Consider the following 17,118-nt stretch of genomic DNA (forward strand, 5'->3'; position numbering starts at 1 on the left):
CCCCAAAGCAGATGACTTTGGGACACTGGCTGGATGACACAGAGCCACAGACACTGGGTAGTGGCCAGTGGCATCAGTGAGGGGACACTCCATCCAACCCCATCCATTGCCAAGGGCTTCAGGTGGGGAATATGCCCTAGAACTTAGAAAGAGCACCAGAAGGAGGGTAGGGGAGCTGCTGAGCACCCCTGGCTTAAATTTCCATTCCCTGGTAGAATGGGGGTGTGTAATGCCTCAGGAGTTCAGATACAGGAGGATAAATTGCATTTGTTTCACTCTTGAATTTTTGAACTTGTTGCTTTTGCTTTATCTAGAGGATATATTTTTATTTTAAATGTCTTCTTATTTTGCTTCTGTGCACACCTTCCCAAACCACCTCTTTACCGTCATAATATAATTCCACTTATATGGTAAATTTTTTCATCTTCTATCATCATTCATTTTCCATTTAAATATGAAAAAAGCTTGAACTAAATGATATATGACGTTCTTTCAGTGATAGCAGTCTAGGATCTTGATTCCCTAAATCAGGATTTTATAACCTCAATGTAAATATACATAATTTATATCTTCCATCGAGACCAGGATAGTCGAAAGATTCATATATAAACCTCACTCAAACTAAGTTACCGAATTCCAACTACAGCCACACGCACTGCACATACGTACCACTTCAAGTAAAATCTGAAAATAAAATGCGAACTCCCTAGCATAACTTGTCCTCTCTGTCTTCTTTTCCTGCACCCTCTGCTCACTCACTGGCCTTTCTGTTCCATGCACAGCCACACTAGTCCCTGCTGGGATTCTCGTCCGAATTAGTTTCACTGTCCAGAGTGTTGTACCCTCGACGTGCATGATTGGCTTCTGCTCATCTTTGAGATCTCAGAACAAATATCATTGCTTCAGCAAGAGCACCCTAAGCCACTTGGGCTCACCTACTCATCCCCCAACTGGGGGTCTCTATCACGGTCCCCAGAGAGCTAAGTGGCCTGGGCATTGTCAAGAGCTCCAGGCCATGGAGGTGGGGGTGACCAGACTTCTGCCCATAGATTCCTCCTGAGTGCCAGAGGAATTTCACGTTGTGTTAGCAGAAGGTGGTATTGAGTAGACCCACCTTTCGGTTCAGAGGAAGTGTGTTTTGCCCCTCTATTTTGTCCATCCACAGGGGACATTTTTTTTCCTAATTCATACAATGATATCTTGAGACCTAGTGCATATTATTTGATATTTTCTCATTTGGCTTGCTTATTTATTTGCCCCCTCCTATTTTACTTACTTGTCATCTACTTGCACCCACTTGAATGTAAATCCCATGAGGATGATGACCTGACTGAGTCTCAGGTTCACCTTTGGCCCAAGATTAGAATATTGCATGACACATGTTAATTGTTCAACAAATATTTATTGGATAGTTAATAGGAAATCATCTCTTCATAATTTAAAGCAGTGTTACAAGCTGTGAAGCTCTAAGCAGTGTCCAGTGATTCTTGGGCCCTCCATATAGCCCTCAAATGCGTCTTTCTGTGTGTCCATTTGTGTGTTTTTAGCAGTTCTTTATTATTTAGATATGTTGGGACTGTCCTGTTCTTTCTGCCCCATCGCGATACTCGAAGAAGTCTGATCTTTTCAGAATAAATACTGCATTTTCCATGTAAGCTTCTTAGCTTTTGTTTTGAAACATCTCCCTTACTCTCCAGTACTTGCCAGAAAGGTCCTTTAGCACTTGGGAAATGACTAGCAAAATATCTAACCTATAGAGGGATCTTCACAAGTACCAGTGACCTTTTCTTACTTCTTGGAATCTCTGATCAAGCTCATGCCTGTTTTTTTATTAGGATTATTTATTTTGTCTGCTTTTATCAGAGTATTTATTTTTCTAGAGTATTTTGATAACTCATCCTTCTTCCCATCCCAACTATACCATCAATCACGGAGAAGGGTAGTAGGGTTTACAAATTTGTAGCACCCATGAGGCATGTGCTAGAAATGTGGCTAATTCATTTTTGGTAAAAGTATCTGAGATCTCAATGGCCCCCATCACAAGGACGCCGGTGTGTGGTGGAGGGAGCCGGAGGGCACCTGAAGGTTGTCGCTAGGGAAGTGAACAAAAGAGCCGCCTGGGCAGGCGATGTCAGAAGTCAGGGCCCCCCGCATCATGGGTGCTCGTGAACAACATCATTTCACTAATGATGCTCCTTGGACACAGAGTGGAATCTAGCAATCCAGGCCGCTTACAGAAACTAAAATGTTTCTTTGCGCAAAGCACAATGACAGAGAGAGATAAAAATGGACCAGATTTGATTTTGTTGCTAATTGTGGGGGTGGGAGAGATGAGCGCGGGGGATGGTGAGAAAGGGAAATGAATTTTAAACAGATGAACATCTAAACAAGTAAAAATAAGGTTGAGCCCTGGCAGGTACTCGTGTCAGTAACAGGCCAGAACTGAGAGGCAGGGCTGGTTCTCACCTCTGCTCTGCGATCCTCAAACTGAAACAGTCCAAACCCAGAGACACAAAGAGAGCTGGTGTTTTCCCAGCACCATTTATTGAACAAACTTTCTTTGCTCCAATGCATAGTCTTTGCTCCTTTGTCAAAGATTAGTTGACCATAAATCTGTGGGTTTATTTCTGGATTTTCTATTTGATTCCATTGGTCTGTATGTCTGTTCTTGTTCCAATACCATGCAGTTTTGATGATTATGGTTTGTAGTATAGTTTGAAGTCTGGGAGTGTGATACATGCAAAAGAATGAAGCTTGACCACTACCTCACACCATACACAAAAATCAACTCAAAATGGATTAAAGAACTAGACATAAGACCTGAAACCATAAAATATATAGAAGGAAATATAGGCGAAACACTACGTGATTTGCACATCAAAAACATCTTTACAGACACATCACCCAAAGCAGTGATAGTGAAGGCAAAGATAAACAGCTGGGACTACATCAAATTAAAGAGCTTCTGCACAGCAAAAGAGACAATAACCAAAACAAAGAGAAACCCCACCAACTGGGAGAACATTTTTGCACCCAACACTAATGATAAAGGACTGATCACAAAAATCTGCAAAGAGCTGATGAGACTCAACAACAACAAAGAAAATAACCCAGTCAAAAAATGGGCAGAAGAGCTAAAAAGAAACTTCTCTGAAGAGGAAATGCAAATGGCCAACAGGCATATGAAAAAATGTTCAACATCACTTGTCATCAGGGAAATGCAAATCAAAACTACCATGAGATACCATCTTACACCAGTGAGAATGGCACATATTAAAAAAACTAGCAACAACAAATGTTGGCGAGGGTGTGGAGAGAAAGGAACTCTCCTGCACTGTTGGTGGGAGTGCAAACTGGTCCAACCACTGTGGAGAGCTGTGTGGAGATTTCTGTACCTACTAAACATAGAGCTTCCATATGATCCAGCAATTCCACTCCTAGGTATTTACCCAAAGGACACAGAAACATCAATTCCAAAGAGCACCTGCACCCCTATGTTTATAGCAGCACTGTTTACAATAGCTAAGCTTTGGAAACAGCCCAAATGCCCAAAAATAGATGACTGGATCAAGAAGATGTGGTCCATATACACCATGGAATATTACTCAGCATTCAAAAAAGATAAACACATGCAATTTGCAGCAAGATGGATGGCGCTGGAAGGGATCATGCTCAGTGAAATAAGCCAAAAAGAAAAAGAAAAATACCGGATGGTCTCACTCACAGCAGGAATCTAGAAAACTTAAATAAGGGACCAGGAAAATGAGTAACTATAAGAAAGTGAAAATCAAAATCAACAAAAAACTATGAACCAGAGACACTTTTTGGGGGGTGGAAGGCAGGAGGGGAGGGATTGGGGTCAGAATGGGGGGGTTGCAATTGTATGGGGAATATAAAAATAAAATTTATTATAAAAAAAAAAAGAGAGCTGATGTGGGAAGCGCCCCCTGGTGCCCTCCTTTTCCCCCCTCAACCTGGGGTGGCTCTGAGCACCCGGCCCCTCGTCTCCCCTCCCTTCTACCTTCATCATGGAGTCAGACTCACGAAATTTCAATTTTCTCGGCACCTGTTTGTGCAAACTTGGGAAGTTTGGCAGAAAATGTGGGTCTTCATCTAGCTGATTTGTCCATCAGCTTGTCCAGCAGTAGATAAGTTGTGTTTGATATTTATTGACTAACTAGATTAATTACTAATGAAAAAATGGGTGTATTAAATATAAGCTGATATCCTGATCAATCTTTGTCAAGCTGGCTCACTTCTGTTTCTCTCTCTCTGTATTATGTATGGTAGACACTGTATAAGGCCTGTCACATATCATGTATATACCATATATCCTACATATGCAGGTATTGGTAGACATAGATGGATAGATTATATATATATATATATATATATATATATAAAATGCATTTTGAAAATTTTCAAGATTATCTTCCAAACAACCATTAGAGGGGCCTCCCGGGTGGTGCAAGGGGTTAAGATGCAGCATTATGAAGCTATCGCAGCCACTGCAGCACGAGTTCAATCCCCGGCCAGGGAGCTGACCCACATAGTGCAGCAGACCTCTCCTGTCTCCCCGCTGCTCCCTCAGCAGTGTGCTTCAGTCAGTCTGCCTGTTCTGCTCCCCACTCTGTCTCTGATAAATTCTTTCACTCCCTGCACCTCTGTCCTGTACCCCAGTTCTTATATGCATAAATAAATAAATCTTTAATAGAAAAAAAAAACAACCATTAGAAAATATCTTTCATTATGACTTGTTCAGAGGCACCAATCATATAGTTCAATTCCAAGGACCCAAACTGTATCAAATCCCTTTCAAAATGAGCATTGGGATGTAAACGTCAGGGTCTCAGCGCAGGTTCAACCTGGTGTTACAAGAAACAGAAGATGAAGTTTGAGCGTGAGCCTTTCGCCCAGAGTCCACCTGCAACTGACAATGGACTTTGAGTCCTTTCTTTCTTTTTCTCTGACTTCAGCATGCACGAGCAGGACCACTTGACCGCATTTCTACCCCAAGGCTATTTCTGCTGATGTCAAGACAACCTTGCAACTTTAGCTTAATGCCCTGGCTGCAGAAGATAAGTTATCAAACAGTTCAAAGGCAGTTGGGTCCCACTGTATGTGCTTTTGTCTGTGGTAAACGTATTTGCCTTCACTGTTTAATCTGAAACTGCTTATCAGTGAAACAGCTGCCTGTAGGGGGGGTAATGGTTGATGAACAATGGTTTTACAAAAAGGCGTGGTGAAGTTTCCGTCCTATCATGACTACGCTTCTCTTGACCACGACTCACACCTTCTCCTCACCCAGATCCCCTCATCACGTCCCTTAGAGCTGCCTGACTTCAGATGTATCAGATGTCTCAAGCTTCTACCACCCTCACCAAGACCGCGAGTATTGTTTAAAAAAGTCCAATAGAAACTGCTACGTCGCAACGGGGTGTTTATTTCTAATGTGCAGTTTCTACTGTCCTTCTATATTTAAAGAAGGAGGTCTAGCAATTATAACAACTTGACTCAAGATTCAAATATTTAGGGCAGCAAAACCATGTCTATTTCAGGCTTTGCAGCTGACGTACATTCTTCGGATATACAGGATAAACACAGTATTTCATTTCAAGTTCCTAAAAAGGAAAATGGCCATGAGCGAAATGAAAAGGCTTTGTCTCTGCACACAGCACATGTTTGCAGCGAGCTGGGGTCCGGGCCGCTCGAGCAGGTCGTTAATAAACGTCTGACACAGTCCCTGGCTGAGGGCGCCAAGGAGGTTAACACATTTCAGTCTTTCACAGAGCCATAAAGAAGTGTACATCGACAGAGTTATTAATACATTAGTCGAGTCTGTAATTATTATCCTAATGGCTCTTATCAAAACCAGCAAGGGGTAGGCAAGAAATGGATAATTACAGGATGAGCATAGGGAGAGGGCTTTTTGCCTTTTCAGAAAGCTTTCCATCAGCATAATGACCAGGGTATCTGGGACACATTCTGAAGTGCATTAACCAGATGATGTGATTACTAAGTCACTTATTTAATTAGCTCTGTTCACTAAAGACTAGTGTAAAACAGACTCCCCTGCCCTCTTCCCTACCTATCCCCAGGTAGAAACTCCTCCCTTCCTCCCAACAAAAATCCAATCTGACTGTATATCCTTGCTTCATTTTTGCTTCCCATAACTCCCTCAAGGTAAAATCTATCTTCCTATCCATCCATCCATCTATCCATCCATCCATCCATCCATCCATCCATCCATCCATGCATCCATGCATCCATCCATTCATCCATCCATTCATCCATCCATGCATCTATCCATGCATCCATCCAACCATCCATGCATGCATGCATCAATCCAATCATCATTCTATCCATGCCTCCATTTGTCTGAATGTCCATCTGTCCATCTTCCTGTATTTTACTCTGTCTTTCCAAAATGGATTTGAGTTGATTGACAAGAAAACTGTATTTTTAAATACAGTAGGATTTAAAAAAATAAAACTAGTAAAGGAAGACAGAAACAGAGGGGAGAGAGAAAGAGAAAGCGAGAGACTGAAGAGAAAGAGAGAGAAGCCGAAGTGCAGCCAGTGTACAAGACAGGGGCGTGTGGTCCTGGAGGACCGCTGGAGATCTCACCTTTGAATTTTTTGCTCCTTCGTAGTTAAAGCAAAGAAAAGTTACCTACATAGTCACTTAGGATTAACTGTATCCTTAAGGCAAAAAGCTAACACATTGCTAGGGAAGGGGAAACACAGCCCCTTTGTTTTCTGAGCTCAAGATACCTTCCCTGTCCTTGCGAGGGGCCCCGCGGGACTCTGTGGATGATCCTTGACAACACCCTCTGCACCAACATCCTGCTGGACCTCTGGTGTGAATATCAGGGAGAGAAAGCTGATGAAAGACCAAAGCACAGGGTCCCCTAGTGCCCCGGAAGATTGCAGTTTTAACAAATATTACAGTGTTTCACAACTCCTTGTTTACCTCCCTATGGCTCCATAAAAGTCAATTCCTTGGGACAAAGAACAGTACCTTATTCACCTGTGAATCTGCAGAGCTCGAGACAGTGTCTGGAACAGTTAATATTAAGCTGATTAATTCACATCTTGTAAACATAGATTGTTTTCATTTTTCAGAAAAGCCCTCATTCAAGGGAACCGTAAGAAGTTGAGGACTTGGTTTGACATAGTCAGCACAGGAGACTGGCGAGTGATGGGCTTTGTGTACGTCTGTAAGTGCATTTCAAGGAAGAATGTTCTGATGCTCAGTCTCATGTCACCTTGCCCAAGTCACGATGCCCATGTCTGTGCCATTCTGGGTGCTTCTGTAATGCTGTTTGGGGTGACATTCACATTTAAATTCCTGGGCTCCATATATGGGTGGGCTACCTCCAATCAGTACAAGGTCTGAGTAGAACAAAAGTTTGACTACAAGAGCAAGAGAACTTTCCAGAAGACTGTCACTGGATTTCATCTGCAGCATTAGTGATTCCTGCTTCTGTGGCAGGTCGCCTCTGACTCCATTCTTCAGCTCTTTCCTATTTCCACTCCACTGACTTCTTCCATCAGATACTGGACTCTAGGACTCTCTAAGCATCTGCAATGACATGAACCAATTCCTTAAAATCAGTCTCTCTTTCTCCCTCTAAGGGATTCTATTTCTCTAGAGAACACTGACTAATAGAAAAGCTATCACTGTCACCGGCAAGGTGTCTACACTTCAAGTATCCCCTCTACCCCTGACCATTCCAGCGTGGGCACCTGCTTCTGACCTTACAGCCTGGAGCCTGAGAGCCGCATTTGGAAAAGCAGCAGATCCTCTCTAACTAGCAGCCCACTGGGGAGGAAGGAAGCGAGGCCATGGACAGCCAGAGCTGCTAGGCACCGGCAATCCTTTCACCCAGTCAGGCAGCGCTGAATCCAGCCAGATCTGGGGAGGCTTCGCAGCCGGGTAAACAGGGCGCAGAACTGAGCTTTAAGGACAGAAACTAGGAATCAGATGGGAAGCATGGAAGCCCAGGGAATGTCAAAGAGGACAGAGGGTAACATTAAAGGTTCACGTGGCTTTATCGCCACGTCCCAGGCAGTAATTGAGAATCTGGAATATAAACAACAGTGTGGAATTTGCCAGGGTTCCGAGGTATAAATCTCTTTTGATTAGATTACATCCTTATTACCTGGCAAGATGGAGGTTAGAAATAAACACCGGGTCTGTTTACAGAAAGTGAGGCAACGATTCCTGTGAACTTGAATTTTTTTACAGTTTAAGGTTTCAGTGTTCTAAAGTGAATGGTGATTTCTTTGTTGGTGTTCAGATTAGATATTAAAATACTAATTTAGACACATAGAATAAAATCCTAGGCTTAGCAATAATGGGAAATGAGGACAAGGTCAAGTTCATTGACAATGGCGTAGCGTCCACCCTTGCTTTGGCATGGACGGACTTGGATGTGACCCCCAGGGAAGCTCTCCTGTCCCATCTCCAACTCCTCCCTGATCACAGTGCGCGGTGCACCTGTAATGGCATCTCTGCATCCTCAGATCACCAATCATTGCAAAATAAATAAGTGAGCTCGTGCTTATATTAACTAAAATGGAAAGCCACCAGACAAAGAATCAGAAGAAAAAAAAAAATGAATCCAGATCTGCAGTTTACCGATGGCACTTGCTTCAGATGCTAACATTTCCTTGATTTATGTTCTTATCTGTGAAATGGGAGGAAATCTTTGACAGACGCTGGGAGATTTTTGTCAGGGATGAATCTGATTACATAAACACGGATCCTGTTCTCAGAAAACAATGCAGTGTAGACAGTAAGCTTCCTTCATTCATCCCACAGTGCAAAAGTGAATGAATGCTGTGCTCCGGAAGGTAATACATTAACAAAGACACTTTTGTTGGGATGATGAAATGATGCAGGAGTAATTGTTCCTCTTTCAGAATTTCTGGAAGGTTGCATCATTTTTCCAACAGAAAATACACATTAGGTGGTTTCCCCTCTGCCGCAGACCCTGCATCCACAAGACTGAAATGTCTCCCTGGGCTTGGCTTCCCCAGGTCTGGAAGCTGCCCTTGGGCAGTGGGAGGGGCAGGGGTCTGAGCAAGATTCCTGCTGGGTTAATCTCAACCAGGCTGACTGATTGCAACACTCCCAAGCTTCCTGCTTGTCTGAGCCTCTGAGTATCTTGCTGAACTGCTATCCAAGGGCAAATTTTTCTCTGTCAAACAGACCTGCAAGGTTGCTAAGCATATACAAGGATAAAGAGAGATTCAGGTTACTCAATACTTGTTTTGCAAAGTCTGTTTAAAAAAAAAAAAAATTGCATCATACCCCATTTGAAGATTGTGTAATGCAGGGTGGATACCTAAACTGAAAGTTAAGTAAGTCCAAGCTCAAGGCACCTTTGCAATTTACACATCCATTTATACTTAAGTGGAAAACACTCAGCTGGTCTCAGTTTGAAAGAAATATGGAGAAAGCCAATGAAAATAGACCGCGATGTTCCTTGAACATATTGAAATACTCAGAGAGAAATTCCCATCCTATTTCCTTTCAGGTACCTGGTGTATTGCATCTGTGCGATGAATATAAATAGGATTAGCCCACGATCCTTAAGAATCTAAACTCCTCGTAAGACTGCCAGTTCACTCAGAGCTTCTCAGTACAGAGAACACCAACTATGGACTTACCCGGTTGAAATCCTGATGTGGCCACTTACTGCTTGGTGACCTTGAGTACAGAACTTAATTTTTCTGACTTCAACGACCTTCATATTTAAGGTGGGGGTGATGATATTGAAGCGAGAAATGAATGGAGAAGACCTGTAAAGTGGTTGAGACCATAGTCCACATGCTGGGGGGAGGGCAATATATATTAGCTCCATCCCAGCTTCCAACCTTCCCCATCTTAATTTGTGGCCTGTCACTGGACCCTTCCGCACTTACCATTGGGCATCATCTTACCCCAGGCTTTGTGACCATATAGACCTGGTATTGGGGCCAGGGCTACAGAGTAGGGGCCCTTCTACTAAGGTCACAGATGACAGGTAAATAGGGGCATCTGCAAGTGGGTTCCCTAAAGGCAGGTTGTAATGTACAGCAAGGAGCTCATGGAGCCAGGGGAGAGGGAATATGTACGGGACAAAGGAGGATAGACTCTTCCAAACTGAGCAAGCGCAGAAATCCTGGGAAGGAGCGGGGTCTCCGTGTGCTGCGTACGAGGAGCAAAGCCCAGGGCCAGGGAACAGGACTTCTGTCCCCACAGACACATCCATTGCACAGGTGCGTGTCCACTTGGTGCTTCTCCAGCCCCGGAGTATCATTCACCATCTGTAAGCTTCCATCTTCTCAACCCACTACATACAGCGAAGAGGCTGTGCTGCTGTTCTGCTCTGAGTGGGGGCCGCGGGGTAGGAAGCAAGAGGCTGGGGAGAAGGAGGTGAGGCTCAGCACCATGGAGGACACCAAGTGTGTCAAACTCCAGCTCTTCGCGAATGTGTGTTTGTCCCAGCGCGTTATCCTGAACTTAATGCAAGGGAGCAGGGTTTTCAGCTAGACAAAGGACTTCAGGCTTTGCATAGATTTAACCTTGGCATTTTGAAGTAGGTGTGTGCTTTTTTATTGATAGTAAGAGGAGGACAGAGACAATCCCAGGCAAGGAATTTCCACTGACAACTGAAGCACATTGTTCAGTTGGCCTCATTTTCCCCCCAGATTCTTATTCTTACACTCTCAACTGTCTTTGGCACAAGAAACACACACACACAGTCATATTTTCCCACAGTATATGGGATGTGCTGTCGCTGAGATAGGCCTGAAGCCTCTTGGGTTAAGCAAAGTGGTACTTTTCTGGCAGAGGAAGGACCTTGAAAAATTTACTCTTCTATAAAAGCAGTAAGAACACTGGGATGGAAAAAAATGGTGTACTAGCCATCAGACATAGGAACAAAATAACAAAATTGAACCAAAGACAGTGGAAAGGAAATAATGACAAATAAGGACAAAAATAATGACAGCATCTTAAAATAAAACAAAAATATTATAAAGAAGATCCAGAAGAACAGAAGTAGGTACTTCAGAAAGAAAAACTAGTTTCTCTGAAACCGATAAAAGAGATAAGGTGCATCTAAAGAATATCAGGAATGGAAAATAAAAGGAATCATGGCACAGACTTTTAAAGGATAATATAAACAATTTTAAAATTTAAAAATTTATGTGAAATTCGGACCTCCCCTGGTGGCGCAGCGGTTGAGCGCTGGGTTGCGAAGCTGCTCGCAGCCTCTGCAGCGCTGGTTCTATCCCCGGCTGCTCCCCGGCCACCGGAGGAGGGTCCCACATGGCGCGCAGACCCCTCCTGCCGCCCGCTGCTCCCCTTAGCAGTGTACTTCGGTCCTTCTGCCTGCTCTGCTCTCCGCTCTGGCTCTGGTGAATTCGCTCACCCTCCCGCGCCTCTGACTGTACCCAGTGCTTGTATAAATAAATAAATAAATAAATCTTAAAAAAAAATTATGTGAAATTGATAAATCCATCAAAAATATATTACTCACTAGAAAACCTGAACTTCTGTAAAAGAGGGATAAAGAAAGACTAACAATATTCCTCCAACACAAAAGACCAAAACACTTTTAAATGTGGATTCAGAGTTTATTTATTATTATTTTTAGTTGTATCATTTTTTATTTTGGTAACATCAGTACATGACTCAGAGGTACAGATTCCACCTCCCAGAGGTATGTTCCCACACCACACTCATCCCCAAAGCACCCAGAGTCCTCCCCCGACTCCACTGAGCCCCTCCCCCATTGTTCCCCACTGTCCACTTCTTGTAGCCTCAGTTCTGCAGTCAGATTTTATTTTAGTTTGGTTTTGACTTTTATTTTGGTTTGTTTCTCTATATTCCACAAATGGGTGAAAATCATATAGTACTTGTCTTTCTCCTGATTCATTTCATTTAGTATAATGCCACTCAACTCATCTATGCTGTTGAAAATGGAAGGTTTCATCTTTTTTATGGCTGCATAGTATTCCATTGTGAACACATACCACGTCTTGTTAATCTACTCCAGTATTCAGAATAGTCAAGCAGACTTAGCAGCATTCTTATGTGGCTATTGTCAATAGTTATTTGCAGGGGGCAATTGTTCTTCTCTAGCCTCTCAAAAATAATTTGTGGAATGAATACAGGGATAGATAGATTTAAGGTCCAATATGTCTAATCACATTGGATCCTCACACTACTGAAGGATGCAGAGCAGATATAATTACCATTTTGTGAAGAAGAAGCTAAGGAGACAGTAGGTTGGGTGATCTTCTCAAGACCATATTGCCCACGTGGTGGGTAGATTAAATTCCATTCTGTGCATCTTGTACCAAGACAGTAACTTTTGTAATATCTATAACATATGATAGAATGTCATCTATTAACTCACTTAATTTGAAAATTTAAATCAGTGTTATAGCAAGTAATTGTGTTATACCTAAGAAAGCATGACAGGGACATACATCACATCCTGAGGATAATGAGCTACTTTAAGAATCTTAATAATTACTAATAAGTCCTGTCAGCCCATTAGTGTATATCTTAATCCTAATATTACTTGAAAAATATTAAAAGACATTTCTATTAAGATGTGCACTTTGAAATCATTAAAATGTCTCTTTAAACATTTCTTTTTTTAAGATTTATTTATTTATGCATACAAGAACATAAATATTTATGCACATTTATTATGCATACAAGGGGTATAGGCCAGAGGTGCAGGGGATAAGAGGATTCACCACAGACAGAGTGGGGAGCAGAACAGGCAGACTGACCAAAGTACACTTCTGAGGGGAGCAGCAGGGAGTCAGGAGAGGTCTGCTGCGCCATGTGGGTTGCTCCCTGGCTGGCCAGGGATCGAACAAGTGCTGCAGAGGCTGCGGATTACTTCATAGTGCAGTGCTTAACCCCTTGCACCTCCAGGGAGGCCCTTTTTAAACATTTCTAAGGCAACCAAAATTTGTAACATGAGGTAGACAAAAGAATGGTCACCCGTTGCTCAAATCCATGGGAAAACCCCTACATGTCAAGAATCAAAGGGCCCAGCCTTTGCTTTTTGTACAAAGAAATGGAACCTGAGAATTCTCTGATCCACTCTCATCTGTCCTATTAGCAAAGAATTATTTATTAATTAGAAAAGTCACACTCATAATGAATGGTCAGAGTATTAATAAAACATTTTTTAAATAATTTGGATAATATGAAACAAAATGCTTAATATACTTAAACCCTCTGACCCACTAATTTCATTCTGGGACTTGATCTTGTGAAAGTTGTCCAGGTTGTGGGAGAATTATCTGAAGAATGGTACTGACTGTAGCACTTTTCCATGCAGTGCTAGGGGGAAAAAAAAAAACAAAAACAAATTGTATCTATAATAAATAGGTTGTTTTCTGATGAGAAGTTTTGACACCTTTCATTTGGAATTAATTTTCCTCTCATGCAAAAGTTGCAGCAAGAGTCAAGTTCCTACCTACTGTCACCCAGATCCCAAATGTTAATTTCCTCCATAACCACGGTACAATTAACAATGATCAAAACCAGGAGGTTAGGGTTGTGAAACGACTGAGTTGAATTGAACTTTACTTGTTTCCCCATCAATGGGCCTTTTTCTGTTCTAGGATCCTCTCCAAAATCCCACTTTGCACAGTTATTTTCCCTCGCTCTCTTCTTAGTAATGCTGTGTGCTGGAAGAGGAAAGCAGGGTCGAGAACAGCGTGTGCACATGAACGCGCACGCAGAGACACACACACCCGCACCACACATGCACACCCGACCTCACCTACATAAAGGGAGACATGACTAGAAAAACATCAGGAGGAAATACCCCAAATGCTCACAGCCCCCAGCTTTTCTCTGCATCGGGCCTTAGAGGGAATGATTTGCCTGCCAGCTTCCTTTTCCTGTCTCCATTTTTAAGATAGAGTTTTAAAAATGGTCACCCAGTATTGAAAAGCACAACATAAAATGATGAATTCTCTAAGCTAGAAAATTTTACTAAGTCAGAAAGTCTGTCCTGCCGTTTGATCTGCGTGAAGGCTGGTTCATAGTATCGTCGGTACCAACACCATTCGCAGAATCCCCTCCCAGTTCTGATCCACTCATATGCTGCCATTTTTTCATCTCTTCCTCCTCCTCCTGCGGACATCCACATGCGCTGAGCATGGAGACATGCTCAAATATGAAGCATAAGATGGCAAATCTCCTCACTCAGCACTTCAGAAATACACATGTCCCCTGAGCCGGTGCCATGAGCACCCACCGGAGCTGGGTCACCTTGATGAAGGACGAGAAGGCGCTTCTGTCCCTGCCTTGTGCCCTGGCGCTCTCCACCCCGCCGTGCAGGAGGACGGAAGGGGCATGTTCCAGCCAGAGACAATGTCCTGCTCCCGGATCACAGGGCGTCAGCAGACACTGCTGTCCCGCTGCTTCCTCATTGCGGCTCTTTTTGTCTCTATCTTGTTGCCAAGATGAAGGACAGTAGCCCTGAGAAGCGAGAGCCTTTTGCCTTTGCCGATAGGAGAGGGCCCCATGAGAGGGGCCTCTCACTTGCAGGCTGAAAGAAGAGGCTAATGTATGGGGGTGGGGGGCTGGGTGGTGGTGTTTGGGGGTGCACGGGGGCTGTGCCCTGAAATCCAGGAAAGCAGACCCTGGCACCTACTGCAAAGGAATGGAAGCCTGCAGGGCTGGCCTGGCCGGGAGAGCCCCGCTTGGAGAACAGCAAGCACTGGCCTCTGAACCATTGTGGTGCTGCAAAGCCATGTGACCTCAGCAAGGAAAGGACAGAGAAACGATAGACTGGAGATATGGAAAAAATTAAGGTCCATTTTCATAAGGAAGGAAGGAAAAGAGGGAAGGAGGGAGAGCCTGCCTCTCTGAGTCTGCAGAACTTGGGTTTGGATCTTGGTTTACCCACATTCATCATTTATTGAGCGCCTACTGTGTTCTTTACCTCAAGGCTAAATCTGCAACAACCCTGAAAATAGGTACCACAGATCTCCAAGGAATAGGAGATTCTCACAGGCGATGTGACCTGAGATTCCGGCTTCTCCTCGGTATGATGAGAATCACACTCCCTCCCCCTTCAGGCTGTGGGGACTGAGTGACCCACATGGCAGAAGCGCTGGACACCTGTCTGAATACCCCATCGGCTCCTGGACGCCCGGGCCCCAGGGTGCCGTGCCGGGGATGCTTCACCTGCCCACCAGTCCGCTTTAGATTTTTTAAATTTAAGCCCAAGAACCTCAGAACCTACCAGGGACAGAAACTCTTCTTGGAATCTTCCTGAAATGCAAACAGTTTAAAGGTCACTGAAAACTTCAGTATATATTTATATTTGTCTCGTAAACTCTTGAGGAGAATTTTCCAGGAGACCATAGCGTCTCGGGAGATTTCTTGCTGAGGCTCCTGTAACTCATTTTCTGTTTTTTTTGGCCTCTGCCTCTTGAAAGGAAAAGGGAACTCGGTGAAAAATGTTAAACAAGGCCAAAGATATAAATATATTTTAAAGCACTAAATAAAAAGGGTTTGAAACTGTTGCTGCAAGGGGGTTTCTCGGTCTCTGGTGCCAAGCAGAGGAACAATCTTAGCGCTCATGAATGTTCTTCTGTTTCCTTAGTGACAAGGCATCGGGAGTTGAGCAGGGGGCATGTAAGCACTCGGCAAAATTCAGGGCAGGTACGTGTGGGGTGCTCCGGACTCTGGACTAAATCCTCTTCTGCTAGAGATAGATAAAAATATGCACAGGTTGAAACTCAGAGAGAGATGGAGAGTCATCTCATACCTGCTATACCCTTTTAATATTTTTTATCATTTTATAGTATTTTATTGAGGTGACATTGTATGATGACAGTATGTGAGAACCAGGTGTACATCATTATAAATCAATGTCTGCATAGATTTTATTAATTTCACTATTTTGTGGTGTAGAATCATAATGAATTCTACTCAACTTTAAATAAAAGATGTGTCTGGGCCTCCCTGGTGGCACAGCAGGTTAAGCACAGCACTATGAAGCTATCTGTGGCCTCTGCAGCATGAGTTCAATCCCTGGCTGACCAGGGAGCTACCCATATGGCGCAGCAGACCTCTCCTGTCTCACCTGCTGCTCCCCTCAGCAGTGTACTTCAGTCCGTCTGCCTGTTCTGCTCCCCACTCTGTCTCTGGTGAATCCTCACCCCCCACATCTCTGGCCTGTACTCCAGCTCTTGTATGCATAAATAAATAAATCTTTAAAAAATATATAAAAGATGTGTTTGTAGCACCATGGAAGAATTTAGAGGGATAACATTTAGTGAAGTAAGTCCAATGGAGTAAGACGAGCACCAAGGGATTTCACTCACATGTGGAATATAGAGAAGCTATAACAAACGAATGAATTAAATAAAATTAAACTCTTAGAGACTATCGGACTAAATTAGTGTTCCCCAGAAGGGAGTCGGAAAGATGGGTGGTTAATTGTGTAAAAGGGGTCAAGGTTAGAATTGGGCTTTTCATTTTATATGGAGTTAATTTTACACAAAGTAAACCTATAAATTTTTTTTTGGTGTAGAGTTCTATGAATAAACACAGGTATCGATTCATACAACCACCACCACCACCACCATCAGAACACAGAACACTTCCTCATCTCAAGAAACTGCTTCTGCTATCCCTCATAGTCACACACTCCCCACCCTTAAACCTTGGAAACCACGAAACCACCAACATGTTAGTTCTCTGTCGCTACAGATTTGTCTTTTCAAGAAAACCATGCAGTATATGATCTTTGAAATTGGCTGCTTTCATGCAGTATAATGCCTTCAAGATAGATCCAAGTTGCTACCTGTATCAATAGTGTGTTCCTTCTTTATTGCTGAGTAATATTCCATTGTAGGGATGTGTGGTGGACAGAAGAATGTCCCTCAAGAGACGTCCTCATCCTAAGCCTAAGAACCAATGGATAGGCCATTTATATGACAAGGGGAACTTGCAGAAGGGTTAAATTAAGGATTGTGACATGGAGATATTTTCCTGGATTATCTGGTCAGGTCCAATGTAATCAAATGGATCATTATAAGAGAAAGGAAAGAAGATGCAAGATAAAAGTCAGGA

The sequence above is a fragment of the Talpa europaea genome, assembly GCF_964194135.1.
Source record: "Talpa europaea genome assembly, chromosome: 6".
NCBI classification, from domain to species: Eukaryota; Metazoa; Chordata; class Mammalia; order Eulipotyphla; family Talpidae; genus Talpa; species Talpa europaea.